Source organism: Protopterus annectens, chromosome 6.part0 (assembly GCF_019279795.1).
Source record: "Protopterus annectens isolate FY-2018-M chromosome 6.part0, PAN1.0, whole genome shotgun sequence".
NCBI classification, from domain to species: domain Eukaryota; kingdom Metazoa; phylum Chordata; order Ceratodontiformes; family Protopteridae; genus Protopterus; species Protopterus annectens.
In genome coordinates, this window is record NC_056737.1 from 387,169,217 (window position 1) to 387,184,393 (window position 15,177).

The following is a 15,177-nucleotide window of genomic DNA, read 5'->3' on the forward strand; positions in this document are numbered from 1 at the left end:
AACCTCCTATGAACCTATAAATAGTCTGCTACATGTGTCATTCTGTGTACTTAATCGACCGGAAAGAATCAAATTTATTAAAAGAATAACGTATCACACGGTATTTGAACAAAGTATTATTAGCCTTCTTTGTTTTAAAAGCATACATGTATTCATTATTTTTCCCTTCATAATCTTTTAGTTTTACCTATGTAAAACCCAACACATACAGTACACACACCACAGTATATTATTAATTCATTGACCCAGAGTGCCGTCACAGAGTGCATTCTAAGGTTACATCCAAGTGCTCCCTGAGATGGTAACAATCTTTATACATTACATCGGAGTGCCGTTTAGCAGTGCGAGTATGTTTCACAAACAGAATTTAACTCCACTGCTGAAAACTAAAATGAAAAGGTACCTCAACTTTGTTAGTTACCTTCTCAACTTTATTTTCGCAGTGGAGTTAAGTAAAGTTTACATAGGATTTTTTAAAGAAAATCGGCTTTCTGTGGTTGTGATCTCTCACAGCTAACCGATTTTCTCTGCATTGCATTTATATTTACCAGAGATGTCACAGTGGTGAAGGAACACTATTGTTCTTCCTTCTCCCACATTAGATCAAAATATATGAAAAATAAAGTATAAAATACCTTTTAATACTATAATTTCCATTACCGGTGTTAGGACTAAATCAAAAACTTTACCCTGCATTCTTTCACTGGTCCCAGAGGTGATGCAAAAAGTGGCAGCCAATCAGAGTCATAGAGTCATGGTCACCTTTTGTGTAATAGCTCCGCCACCACACCTCATGTTTCTTTGTTGGAGGTAAATAAATTAGTGGCCCCATAGCATCCTTTTTCCCTTTCTCTTTAAAGAAGACATAGATTACACCGAGACTGCTACAGGATCCCTCTTCACAGACAACCCGTTCATTGTTTGACTTCCTACTGAAGTGTCTCACAGCCAGAGGATTCGGCATTCAAGCTTTGTATAAAGCACAAGACAGCTGAAGGACAGACAGTAACAGTAAGCAATGTCAGTGGATTCAGGCAAGCACATATATTATTATTTTTTTTTTTTTAGGGACTAGTGAAATGTTTGTTTTGTAAGAGGGTCTGACAGCAGAACATTTGGAAATAAATTGTATATCTCTGTTCTGTTGACTGTCAGGGAAACGGTCGTGGTAACGGAAAGTTTACAGTCTTGTTTATGAAGTTCATGAATTAAGCACAACGCAAGAACAGGTAATGTTAACTGAATTTGTTTAGTTGTCTTATTGAAAGAGAATCTCTTGTTTGTTGATATAATCGATGACTACTTGTATATTGTAGATGCTTTTTGCTCTCATGTGACTGCTGTTTACATACATTCGCGATGTAGTGACAACTAATTAAAATATGCTTTCATGATGTGTCACGTGCACTAGCAAGAGTGTGTGTATTTTTTTTCTCTTTTCTGCTGTATGCTTTAGTGTGTTTTCTGTCATTGGGGCTGCATTTCTGATGTTTCAGGGTTGTGTGAACGTATGGTATCTACATTCCCATTATTTTTGTTCGTGATCTGATAGTACCTTGCTCTGGGCTTCTGCTGACAAGTGAAACGCATTGTCGGCATAATGCCCATCAGTTTAACGTGCTGAGAACGTGTTCAAAACTGAACAGGATAAAAAGATTTTCATTGTTATGCTGCGTGCATGTGTGCTTATGTACATATACACACTCACCTCTTAAGTGTACCTAATATGTTGAACGTTCCTCTGACTGAAGCCTAAGAGCTTTGTGTGTATGAGTGTGCATGTATGTAGGCATATAATTATATGTGTGCGTGTGTGCACGCGCACATGTGTGTGTATAAAGATATATGCACTTTGGGTTGCCATTGAAATTCTTTGGTCACCCATTACACGCTTACTGAAAGAAAGGAGTACATTGTAGAAGTTCAGGCTGTGTCTGGAATATTACTCTTTTTTAGCCAGAGAGAGAGAAACGTGCAGTAGGTAAAATGTATGCAAACTACAATTAGCAAAGAGCTGATTATCTGAATTATTAGAAGACATACTGAGTGTTGGACTCATATGCAGCAGATAAGAGAGTGGAATGAGGGAATGTGATTTTGATATACCTAACTGACTGGTGTCATTGATGGTGGTAGCAAGGGAGACAGAAATAACTACTTCAAAGAGAAAATGGTAGGGCCCTGCGGGGTAGTGCCTAAAGGGAGATCTAACTGTTGATTTACTTTGTCCAAATGTTTAGGATGTCTTGACAGGAGCATAATAAAAGTTCATGAAGTAATTATTGCGCAAGTCTTTTAACATTAGCCAAAATTGCTCTTCTCAGCATCTGCTGTGTAGCCAGAATTGTCGCCTTCTGTAGCTCATATGGGAATGCAATGTATTGGTAGCATAGTTAAGTAGCATCACTGGAACTGCCTTGGCATCTTTCTGCCACAGTGATCTGGGTTCTGTGTATCAATCTTGATAATTTAAGACTTTATGTCTCATGGTATGTAAGAGATTATAATGCAGCAGTTTTAGTGAACAACAATACTTTATTAGTTTTTACTTGGACTACTATAGTTTTTGGTTTCTTTATTGCTGGTATCACCCCATGTGATATAAACTTCAGCTCATGACTGTAACGCTTTATTGCTTATGTTTCCAGTGCTTCTCGGCTACTTCTACATTGTAATGTTTACACAATCTCTAATGCAACATTCTTGACATATTATTGTGCCTTTCACTGTACAGCTATCAGCCATGAGTATAATACACCCAAGCAGTGAGATGTGTAACTGTTACCAGTTGTGTTTTGTATTTATCTGTTTCTCTCACTTTCTCAATGGACTTTGTAAACTAACATATACTAAGCCTGCTAACATGGGCTACCATTATTAGACTTTTAATCTTTTGGTTTCAGTTCACCTTTTAGCCATTTCTGTGTCAAATATTGTTGAGCATGAAGCTGTTCTAGAACTTTTCTATACTCACCCCTATTTGTGACCTTCCAATATTCTTTTCTTCTCTTCTGGTACTTTTCTTTATATTCTTTCATTCTGTGATTTTTCTGCACTTTTTGTTGCTGTCTGATTTTTATTTATTTATTTGTCTTTGTTTACTGGAACGTCATATTGGGTAATACCCATTTTTAGCGAAGGCCCAGGGAGAAAATCTCCGTTTGTTTACACTGCATTAAAAGTGTGCATGTGTGTATGTCTATGTTTCTGTGTGTGTGAGTGATTGCATGTTGGACTTCACTCCCACACCATGTAGGTGGAGTGCTGGTTTCACAGTGGCCTTTCGATTGCTAATTTTTTGGGGGTGAGGGGTTCTGCACTCCTGAGTGTGTCCTCCTTTGTATGAGATGCCTTGCAACTATGAACTTGTTGGTTTGTCAGTTATTCCCTATTGCAATATTACCATTTTTAATATTAAATATGCAATTAGTTCTGCAAAGGTAGCAGTCATTGAATTTGTTAACATTTGGTGAAGCTAATCATTCTGACTAGATAGTCATTTTTAGTGGCTTCAGCTGTTATGGATTCCCGAAGCAGAAATACATAGTTCTATAAAACAATAAAAAAAAAAAACAGGCTACATATTGACAGTTAAAAGTAAATAAATGATATCCTTTAGTGCTGTATGATCCTTTCAGACATCTGCTAATGTGCTGAGCACTTCATACAGCTGTACTGTGCATGTTGACACTCATTCTGGCTTCTGAGATGGGTATCCCTGACATTTATCAAATCTGAGTGGTGTTTTTGTTCCTGAACTAAGTGCCTGACAGAACTTAGCTAAATTCACATTTGAGAGGTACCTGTGTAATGGTCCTCTACATGTCACAAAGGTTGGGTGTGAAGGTTTTTTCTAGCTTCTTTTCAACTGAATGAAATAATGTTTGGTTTTGTTACCAAGTGTTATTGTATTATTGCATTGCAATGTGTTTGTTCATGGTTTTCATGTCTTATATTACATCAAGTCTTTGTCTACTTCAGTGAATGAAGTCTGCCCATGCTATACTTTGGTTAAGGAAAATTTATTATCTGTTAACAATATGCACATACTGTCTTCAGGAAAACTGTTGATAAATACGTCTGTAGAAATATTGGAATGATAGATAACAAGAGCAGTGCTGATAAATGTATCCAAACGTTCTGCACATATATTCTGATTCAGTCTTTCTTTCTACTGAATAATGTCTGAGTGGTATGAAAAGCTTAGTTAAATATATTTTATTGCTGATTTTTGGCATTGCTCAACCAGATATTTTGGACAATATCTCTTCCTTTTTTACTTCTGTGGCTTATTGTAAACCAGGGAGATGGTTAGGTGAGATAACATGAATTTCCACTTTTGGGGTAATTCTTACACTGATCAACCACATAAGTTAGACATTTCTGATTGTAGTTCTCTTTCTGATTCTACTCACTAGTTGCCCGAGTGAAATAAAGGTTATTACTTGCAGACTACTTCCAGCATAGAGTTATATATTTTAGGTAATATCCCTGGCTTTATCAGTTCTGTATAGAATTTAGGTCGGAGGAAGGGCTCAGTAATATATGTGTTATACAATTTTTACTGAATTACTCTGGTCTTCTAACAGATGATAGTGAGTCTGTGTTACATAACACCTGCACAAGGTAATATAATGAATGCCTACTCAACAGGTTAAGTGCAGCAATTATCACCTGTGTCTGAGCATGCATAACTTTGCAGTAATGAAATGCAGGTCATTGTCACATTAACAAGTGCAGTTACAATATAGCGCTGAGTCATTAACACTTTTCTGGTAAAACTCTCAGCAGCTGTCACTGTTATTCACATAAGTAGAAGTTGTTATCACACTGATGTGCTCTTTCTGTGGCTCTCCTTTCACTCTCGCTCACCTCTGGTGTAGTACAGGTATTGGACACATCAGATGCCCTCGACTGCCACTAAAGTCCCATGACTGTCCTGGGTTCATTAGTGGAGTGGTGGTCCTTATCCTGCTTTTTCTCTTTACATGTGCCATTTCTGTACCCCCTTATCACTTTCCATTCATGCAGTATTTTGACTACGGCAAGAGTGTATCTGACATACTGGCAAAATGCACCTAGTGACAAAAGATGGAAAACAACCATGACCAAGTAGAAGTATGGTAAGTGAAAGTCTGTATGCCGTACACATGTACAGATATCACAGCTTGTTAAGGATTTAGGTTATGGAAATTATGATTTTTTTCATATTTTGGTAAATAACTTTGCTAGGGAAGTTGTCAACATGCTAAGTAAGACCTCAATTTGAAGACAGTATTACTCCTTACAGCATGATAAAAGAACTGTGTCTATATGCTGTACACATGTACAGATATCACCGTTTTTTTTAAGACTAAGGTTATAAAAATTATGAATTTTTTTCATATTTTTGTGAATGACTTTGCTAGAAAAAGATGTCAACGTGCTAAATAATACCTCATTTTGAAGACAGTATTAGTCCTTACAATATAGTAAAAGAACTGTGTCCATGTGCTGTACACATGTACAGATATCACAGTTTGTTTAGGGCTTACGTTACGGAAATTATGATTTTGTTTTTCATATTTTGGGAAATAACATTGCTAGGGAGCATGTAATTGTGCCAAGTGATACCTCATTTTGAAAACAGTGTTAGTCCTTACAACATGATAAAATAACTGTGTCTGTATGCTGTACACATATACAGATATCACAGTTTGTTTATGGCTAAGGTTATGAAAATTATGAATGTTTTTCATATTTTGGTAAATAACTTTGAAACGCAGCATGCCAATGTGCTAAGTAATACCTCATTTTGAAGACAGTATTAATTGTTCCAACATGGTAAAATAAATGTGCCTGTATGTTGCACACATGTACATATATCAAAGTTTGTTTCCGACTTAGGTTATGGAAATTATGATTTTGTTCATATTTCGGTAAATAACTTTGCAAGAAAGCATCTCAATGTGCTACATCATTTTGAAGACAGTATTCACAGTTCCAACATGGTAAAATAACTGTGCCTGTACACTGTGCACATGTACAGATATCAAAGTTTGTTTAGGGCTTAGGTTATGGAAATTATGACTTTTTTCATATTTTGGTAAATAACTTTGCAAGGGAACATGTCAGTGTGCCAAGTAATACCTCATTTTGAAGAAAAAGTTAGTCCTTACAACATGGTAAAACAACTATGTCTGTGTACTGTACACATGTACACATACCACAGTTTGTTTAGTCTTGTAGGATTATGACAATTGTACATTTCCAATACTTATTATTATTATGCTCATATCTTTGCAAGGGAGCATGGTAACACAAATGATGCATCATTTTGAAGCTGACATTGAGCCACACAACTTGTACACCGATATGTAGCCTCTGTCTGTTACAGATGATATATTATGATTTATCAATTATGAGAAATATTATAGTAATCATATTTCTGTGAATATATCCATAAAGGAGCATCACACAGTAAAGGTTAAGGTATCATTTCATTTTAAAGCTGACATTCATACAAACAAATTAAATACAAATTGTAAGGGTCTACATGGTACACTGACAAAGATATTGTGCTTTGCTTTTCCAAAAAAGTAAATAAATATGCACAATATCAGCATTCCTTCCCAAATATATAATAATGACTTTGATATGCACTATCAACATTTACACTGTTGGAAAGGTCAGTGTCTGCCAAACAACTTTCGCATTTACATTTTTTGTCTAGCTCTTATAGTTAAAGAGTTATGAACATTTGTTTTCTGTATGGTATTACAAATGAATTTTCTGAAATTGAGCTCAGGCTGCACTGTTGTTCCTATGGTGGAATTAAGCAGCCAGCTTTTTCTGAGCTACCCCGGAGTGAATGAGTTAATGGATTACTACAAGTGCCATTTTTGTTATATTTGCATCTCAGAGATCTAAAATTAAAACAGAACCATGCACATATAATGACACCACTTAAAAAAGCTCCAAAATGGATATGCAACACATTCTTCCAAAGACACGTTAGTTCTACTGGGAAATGACCCCATGTACTCCATTTCTAAAACAATCTTCATGTTTCTGTATTACACTTTTCAATTATTTTTACTATATATATTTTTTTACACATTGCTCTTGTATATTACATGTTATGGAAAATGCATGCACATAATCATTTTTTAATACCCGTGTTGTTGATCTGGTATATTGCCATCTGGGTTCAAAATCCCCATTCTAAAAACAAGGATTTTTAAATCTTTTAAACTGTAATAAACATATAACTAGGTGTTAGTTTCAATAATCTAATCTTCTAATACATATCATATCAACAATTTTTCTTTTCAGGTAATCGGTGACCACTAGTAACTTGTAAGAAATTAATAAAAATGTTTTCAAGTCTGTAACTAGGGAAGTTATTAGTTACTGTGGTGGTGGTGCTGCGGTAGCATTGCCGCCTCACAGTTAGACGTTGCCCATTCGATTCTCAGTTAGAGCGTCTTCTGTGTAGCAACATGCGTGAATGGGCGTTCCTTCGTTGAAGGTTGTGCTTTAGGCCCGGCAAGCCAGTACGTAAAAATCTACTGCCAATCATTAGCGGACCGGAGTTCCGCTGTGGTGACCCCTAACCGGGAAAAGCCAAAAGACACAAACAAACTAGGGAAGTTATTGTTTTGAGCTAGGACACAGGATCTGAATTGCCTAGACACAGCAAGGCCGTATTAAGCGTATTCTATTGGCTGACAAAAAAGTAATTACTAGAAAATGAAAATCAAAATCAACCAATTTGAAGTACTAAATACCGTAAAAGAGATAAATGAACTAAAAGCGAGATCTTTAGAAAAGGTAAAGAGCGAATTAAGTAGAAATAAATAGAATTTGTGGAAACAATACATGCAGAATAATGTTCAGGAGAAGTGACGTTTATGTAAAGACATGAAGTGAGCAATTTATGTAGTCTTGGAGTGCATGACCATTGTTTAGAGAAATAAAGCATACATGTAAAATACATGTAAATAGAAAAAAATGTAAATATGCTTTGTTTTCTTTTCTATTAATGTATGTTAATTTAGCCAACGGAAGTGATGTAAGCAATGTCTTAGAAAAGTAGAGAGTTAACATGGCAGATTAAGTTGAGTGTAGGGCACCCTATGGGGCTAAACAAAGATTTATGTAACGAAAGCGTTTTAAAATCTCACTCAAATAAGTACTAAAAGCATCAAAAAACATTTTTAATTAAGAAATGTAAGTTGTACTACACTTAACTTTGGACACAGCTTCTTCAGTAATTTAAATCATGTAAAAATATTTTTCATAAAACACTTTTTATACTAATTTTCAAATATTAGTCGTATGGTGTGGTTCTGAAAGAAATTAAACAACTTGCTTTAAATTCTCCTCAAATCTGGTACAGGACAAGTGCTTACGTGACGTATTTTTGGTAGATTTTAGAGAATTTTCTGTGCTACATATGCTTGAGTTTTTTTTTTCTTTTATTCTATTTGTAATACTTCATGCAGTTCAACATTCCACCAGCCTTTATCATGCTCCTGTTTGACCTTCACCTACTCATCAGCAACACTAACAGGGATTAAAAAGATCCAGTAGCTTCTTTAGACTATTCCCCTCAGTTCATTCCCTTTATAAAGAATTCTACTAGTCAAAATGTCAAAATAAATAAAAACGACTAAGTATGACTGGCACACACACAAATATACACATGTAATTCATCAAAGATGACAAAGTCCTGCATACTACTACAATCAGCAGGACTAATTAGAACTAGTCAGTAAGTTGTGAGCCTTTTGAAATTAAATTAATTCAGTCAGGGACTTACAAGATGTCTGCACATGGATCAACAGCTTAATTTCTGCTCTCTCGTGGTCAAAGCAGAAACTGAGAAATAGCAGTGAAATTGTCATTTTTGGGTAAAATTTGGTTAATGTCTAGTGCACAGGAAAGAAAAAAGTAGAGAACCAGAAAGAAATTCAACTAAAGAATGTAAAGAGAAAACACTGGCAGGGAATAATCCCACTGCTGTTCAGCAAAAAGCAGTTCAAGTTTCAGCTTTTGTACTAGAGATGGCTTCCAGTAATTTAGAAGAAAAAATAAATCAAATGTACAGAGAGGTGATTTAACTAAATGAAACACTGAAGGAATATATCAATGCAAATAATGAAAGGCTAGAAAAATAAAATAAGCTTTAAGTAGCTATTCAGATGAACTGAAAAAATGCAAAAAAATCAGTGGCTGAAATAAAGAAAAGGCTGGTTGAGTATGAGGTATGAAGAGCTGTTTCAAAAAATGGTAGAATTAGAAGACCGAGTGTGCAGAGAAAACCTGTGATTTTCTGATGACCAGAGAAACTGAAAGGAATAAATGTTACGAAAGCACAAATAAAGCAACTGGATTGGTATTTTACAGTCAGATTTTTTTTAACTGAAAAGGCACATTGTGTGTTTGCTCCAAACCTGGCCTTCAGAAAGCAGCCAAGACCTGTATGTTTAAAAATGCAATCATACCAGCACAAAGAGTTGGTCCTGGCAAAACTGTGGAAGAAGGGAAAAGGATTAAAAATTGGAAACAGCAGAGTGTTTGTTGAAAACAGTTATTCATTGAATACCAGACAGAAGAGAAGCAAATTTATCCCAGCAATCAGGGCATGTGCAGAAGCAGGTCTGAGATTCAAGCCGCTATATCCAGCTGTCTTCAGAATATTTTTCCTAAACATTTTTGCACGAAGAACAGGCAAAGGAGGGAATAAAGTTTAGTCAACAAAAATGAGCCTGCTTCATTCTGTCAATAAATCTCATAGAAAGATTTTGCCAGTGAATCATTTTCCAGTGTTCAAAAGAAAAATTCTTGAGAGACAGCAAACAGCAAAAGAGTTGACTAGAATAATGAGGAGTACCCTGGACTTTAACCAGAGTCTGGTGTTGGGAAATGGAGATGAACAGGAAGAATGCCAGCAACACTGAAATTAGTGAATGAATGAGGGACTATAAAGCACATCTATGAAATATGGTTTTGCAAGAAAAAGTGACTCAGAAAGACTGGTCTTTTGCTGGCTTTGTTAAATTTGGGGTGAACTGTAAAGGATTTACCCCACTATATGTCACTTGGGTTTTCATTTTCTCTTGGTCCATCATACCCACAGAGATGCAGGGGGAGGAGCCCTGAGCTTTAGGAGGACACTAAAACAAACAAGTATTTATATTTAAAAAATTATGATACAAACCATGTTATATAGTAAAGCAGTTTTATATAGTGTGCATCAGTGGTATATTAAATGTGGGGGGTGACTTTTTCAATGACTGTTGTAGGTTTTAAAGATATTGATGTAAACAAGTACTTTTAATTGTAACACATATAGGCTTTACAGCACAACAAGAAAATAAAGGCTGTATAGAAGCAAGATTAAGTTAATAGGCTGTGATTCTGCACTGTTTGGGTGGGGGTGCGGTCTAAAAGTACACTGATTATACTTTATGTAAAATTAAGATAACATCTTATTTTACAAGGGTAGATGCCTAGATTAATGCCCTTGGCTTAAGCTATAAACAAGTATTTTTTTTAAGTTAGTAAGCTTGAGAAATAAGATAAAATTATAAAAGTCATTAGGTTTCTTGCATCAGCAAAGATGTTAACTTATTTTTTTTTCCATTAGTTGCCTGTAGCTGAATGCAGCTGTACATTCTGTTGTGAGTGAAATGAACAAAAATTCTTTCATGCGTCTGCAGAGATGTTAACATTTTTCTCACTGCTGACGACTTTTACAAGGAGATGAGCTGTCTGCAAGTGCAACCAATTAATCGTAAGAGTTCTGAACATGATGAAGGAAATACAAAATATAAAGGTACAATGGCAAGCAGTTCACAGAAGAAGTTGGAAATTATGGGAACTCGGTAAGAGATAGCAGCCTTCCTACTGGCCTGAATATGTTAATGCATTACTTGAACACTCTACAATGTTGTTTTATTTAAAGATAGCCAGTGTCTTTTTTTCTTAACACTAAAAGTTCATACTTTCTGAAAGCATACAAGCTATTTTTCACATCTGGGAGAGGAACACAGATAAGAAAAGAACAAACACCAATCAGTGTAAATGGGAACACAGGCTGTAAAATGCATTTCAGCATGGGAAACCTTAATTTTAGGGCAGGCAATTCCCATGGGTTCTTCCTATCTGGAGAATTAAATTTAATATTTTGAAGATGTCCATAGTTTTCTGCATTTGTTCTACATTAACAGGAGATGTGTGTGTTCTGAATTTTTTTTTTGTTTCAGGGTTTTCATTAAAACAAAAACTCTTGAAAAACGTGACCCAAGTACAAATGAAAATGTGAAGAAACAACTACAGAAAATATATGCCTGTCAAACATTAGGGTGTGCACGTAAGACAACAAATGGAAACATATATTAAAAACTGTCATAAATATTAGGTAGGAAAGTACAGTTGCATAAATCCTACCTACCCATAACAGTAGATGTTCATAGGACACACTGCTCTACTTGCATATGGGTAGTAGTGCCCTACTACCCTATCTCTGCCAGTCTACCAAAGTTTGGGCTCTTTCCCCTGCCTATCTGTCTATGGGTGTGATGGACCTAGAGAAGATGAAAACCCAAGCCTGAAAACACTTATTGTTCAAAGCCAAAAACCACATGCACAAACTACAAAAAAGGCCGTTGAGCATAACACTACAGGAACTCCCAACACCAAATTAAGTATATACAAACAGGGGGATGGTGAGTGGGTACTGCCAGTAAGGCAGTGCAAATGCCTACTGTTACAGGTAAGTAGGGCATATGCAGCTATTCTTTGTTTAACAAACACACTGCCTTACTGGCATATGGGTAGATTCTAAAAGCTTGCCCAGCCTGGGTGAATGAGGTTAATGGTCCAAAAGCCCTTGGATTTGCTGGCTCTGGAATACTTCAAGTCTACTCCTTTCTACTGAGGAGGAAAAGGCCCTGGTGGAATACACTTTTACCTTGTCTGGATTCATATGACAAAAAAAAAAAAAAAATACCAGAGGACAACCAAATGTGCAATGATTTGCTTAGAAACAGGCTGACTCTTCTTTGCCCCCGTGTAGGAAATAAAAAGCCTTTTAGCTGTCTTGAAGGATTTCATTCTGTCAAAGCAGTACAAGCTCCAGATGCACATCCAAGGTATGAAGTATCCTCACCCCTTGATTGAGGAAGTAGTTTACAAAAATATTTCAAGACCAGACATCAAAGGACAAAGTGGCCGAATTTAGGCATCACTTAGAAAACTGCATTAATTTGTAAACTTAATATTTTCTAGCAGCAGGTTTTCTGGTCTTCTTCAACACCTGCTGCACATCCTCATGAAAAAAGTGCCAAGAATCATTCAGACCGTTGGTTGCAGCTGCTCCAAAATGGGGTGCAAAAGTCACCCCTGAGACTGCGTGAGCAAATCCAGAATGTGATGAAGTCTGTGGTAATTGCCCTTGGCCAATTCCATTAGAAGCGAGAACCATGACTGCCTGTGCCAACAGAGGGTCAACCATAATGTTTTTTTTGGCATTTCTTTCTGAACCTTCAGAAGTACCCTGCTAATCAGCGGAAAGGGTGGAAATGGATATGGGAATATTCCCTTCCATTGGAACAAGAATACATCTGTCCTGCAAGGATGCCTGGAAAATAATTTCTCCAGCTGTCTGTTTTGAAAAGAGGAGAAAAGATCTATTTGAGGAGTTCCTCACATCTGGACTAGATCCTGGAAGAACATGGCTTGAGCTCCCACTTGTGTGGGCCTGGCCAGGATATGCTTAATTATGTCTGCCATGATGTTTTGCTCTGACAGGATGCATGATGCCTGAAGAATCAGAGAATGCTGTAAAGTTAGCCAGGCCATCACTGCCAACCAGCCAAGATGGCATGGCCTTGTAATCCTTTGTTTGCTGAAGGACTAGAACACTGTGGTGTTGCCCGTAACCACCAGAAAAAGATCTAGAGTCCGTAAGTGGTGAAGGACTTTCAAGGCATGGATCACTGCCAACATTTCCTTGATACTAATGTGATACCATGCATCCATTAGCTCCAAAGTAACCTGCACTTGGACTCCCATTAATGGCACTCCGCAAGCAAATTCAGATTAATCTGTATGGATCTACTGCACCAGAAAAGGAGGGAAGAAGGGAAGTCCTGGATTTATACTCAACTGTGTTATCCACTATTGTAACTAGTTTCTGATGAAGGGCAGGCCAAGTAGCTGATATTCCAGGGAATGTAGGTGCTGATTCAAACAATTTTGGACATACTACTGAATCTTACTCATTTGGAGTTGGAACTATGATATCATGAGAATCATGGACTCCATAAATCCTAGATTTTTTAGGAATTCTCTTGCTGAGGTGAAGTTCCTCCTGAAAGATTCATAAAACACCATCTGCTAAGACAGGACACCTTGCCTTTGGGAAGAAAGCCCATTCTTTTTTCATAGTCGATTAAGCAGTCCAGGAAAATGAGTCTTTGCAAGGGTGTCAGACACGACTTCAGTAGGTTCAACTTGAACCCTAACTGGGAGAATAAAGTTAAGGCCTTCTCTAGCAATTCTAAACACCAGGATACATACTCTGTACAGATCACCCAGTCGTCCAAGTAAGGAAAATGTGAATGTGAAGTGTCCGGCAGTAAGCCACTATCAGAGCAAGGCATTTAGTAAACAGTGGAACCACAGTGGGTAGCCCAAAAGGCGATACAGAGAACTGAGAGTGCAAACACACACAATAAACCTTAGACTTTTCCTGAAGCAATGACCAGTAGGGATATGGTAATATACATCCTTTAAGTCCATGGTCATCATGAAGAAATAATCCAGCACAACAGGAGGCACTGTCTGTGTGGTCAGTATTTTGAACTTGGGAACCCTGGTAAAGATGTTCAGAAAAGAAGGGTCCAACACTGATCACCATGACAGTTTTTTTTTGGGAATCAGAAAAATTCTGCAGTAAAAACCTTTTATCCCTTCTGAAGGAGGGACTGGTTCTATGACCTTGAGTCCAGCATTTGCCGGAGTATAGGAGGAAATAAAGTCTGGTGCAGCAGGCAAGGGGGCACCCTCTTGAACTGAGGCTAGTATTCTTTCCACTCTACCTGTAACCTCAGCCAACAATGCTGAGCAGTGATTTGAGAACTGATGACCAGACCACATTGTTGCGAGCTAATTTTTGAGACAAGGCACCCAGACAGGGACTTAGGAAAGACGAGTGTCATGCCTCAGTATCAGTCACAAGTTAGAAGGGGAGAGTTATGCTTTTTGGGAAAGGAACTCCCTCTTGATAGACTTAGCAGAGTTGTCATCCTGCCACTTCCTTTTGGTGCCTTGGCTTCTGTTCAATTGCTTATTGGGCCACTGAAAATTATCCTGCTTAATGGAAGGAAACTTGGGAATGTTGAATATTTTAGACATCCCTTGCACCAGATTACCTGTATCATCCTAATATTTAAGAATTTGTTTTAGCTGCTGTACCAAACAAACACAGAATCAAGTGGTACAGTCATAATCTCATTTTTTAACTTTTCAGAAAAATTTTGACTGTGTAACCAAGCATCCCACCTTATCAAAACTGACATCACTGCATTTCTAGAAACAATATCAGCCCCTTCGAATGCACCCTTTAAAGCATGTTCATACACTTGAGAAACACTGAGCACAATATGTTTGACACAGACATTTTTGCTCAAGCAGGTAACAATGCAGTGAACGTGTCTAAACTATAAATACACCTCAACACAAACTTTCACATAAAACACTTGTAGTTTAACACCTTAAAGGCTACCATGCTGGACTGTACCAGTTTCCTTCCTGGACAGAGATTCCAGTCACTTGCCTAGGTTATCTGAAGGGACTATATTTGATGAAGACAGTCTTTCTGCTGGAAGATATTGTTGGGGTCCAACAACTGGATCCACAGACAAGAGGACTTGGAGACCAGGCATGGTCGAGCACACCCTGAATTTTTAAACACTTTTTTTGGCAAAGGCTCATTCAACAGAGGAAAACTGCAAGCTTTCTTAAAAACACCCTCCAATGCTGGAATTAACGGAGGGAAGGCTGCCACGTTCGGGGCCTCATCCTCCAAAAGATCATATACCCTGGTGATCTCAAGAGCAGCTGAAAACTGTTCCCAATTTAATGCATACCTAATTCAAGCCAGCATTTTTGCAAAGAAAAAAAGAA

General features: G+C 37.2%; 1 protein-coding gene across 7 annotated transcripts in view; it reads right to left on the reverse strand.

The window, feature by feature from the left end:
* The window catches only part of RALGAPA1 (Ral GTPase activating protein catalytic subunit alpha 1), a 5,382,632-nt gene that overhangs the window by 847,964 nt on the left and 4,519,491 nt on the right, over positions 1 to 15,177 (reverse strand). The window lies entirely within an intron of this gene.